Source organism: Galeopterus variegatus, unplaced genomic scaffold, assembly GCF_000696425.1.
Source record: "Galeopterus variegatus unplaced genomic scaffold, G_variegatus-3.0.2 Scaffold18779, whole genome shotgun sequence".
NCBI lineage: Eukaryota > Metazoa > Chordata > Mammalia > Dermoptera > Cynocephalidae > Galeopterus > Galeopterus variegatus.
In genome coordinates this window covers 6,958-7,654 of record NW_007744890.1, presented here as the reverse complement: position 1 = coordinate 7,654, position 697 = coordinate 6,958, and positions in this window count along the sequence as shown.

Sequence of the window (697 nt, the reverse complement as noted above, 5' to 3'; positions counted from 1 at the left end):
CCCAAGGACACCCAGAGTTCTGTGCTGGGTGTCTAGAAGTATCCAAAGTAACCAAAATGATGTATCTGCTGCCGATGCTCACTCAGAGTCAGAACAAACTCTGTCTCTTTCCCAACAAGCAAAGGAGGGCTTGAATCCAAGAGAAAATAGTTTCCCAACATCAGCAAAGTCCACGCCTGCTCCAAACAGGTTGCTTTCCAAATGCTGTAAAGCCAAGGTGCTGAAGCACTGGGACCTGGGGGTGGGTGGCTGCCTGCCAGCCCCAAGAGCGGTGGCCAGCATGCATCTGTGTTTACACGCTGTTTGCAGATAGGAAGTCGGCGTGCAGGGACAGGAGCCCTCTTTGCTTCTNGCCCTAAGCCTCCTGAGCTGCTTACCCTGCCTCGTCCATCCTTTCCTATGAAAACTATTTCGCCCACGCTTCCCCTCCTCTTGTGCCTCCTGACAACCCTGGCACTTCCCCGCATGACCCACTGTAGCGTGCTGTGCCTCCTGTGTTCAGGGATCTGTGAGTATAAATTCTTCTTTCATGGAAGTCATTTCCGTGTCTGCGTGTCTTACCATCCCTGATTAAAACAAATCCCAGGTGCATTTAAAGCACATTCACTCATTTCACAGTTTTTAAAGCACCTGCTGTATTTCGGGCACTGTTTTAGATGCTGGGGATAGAGCAGTGACCATGCAGACAAGGTCCCTG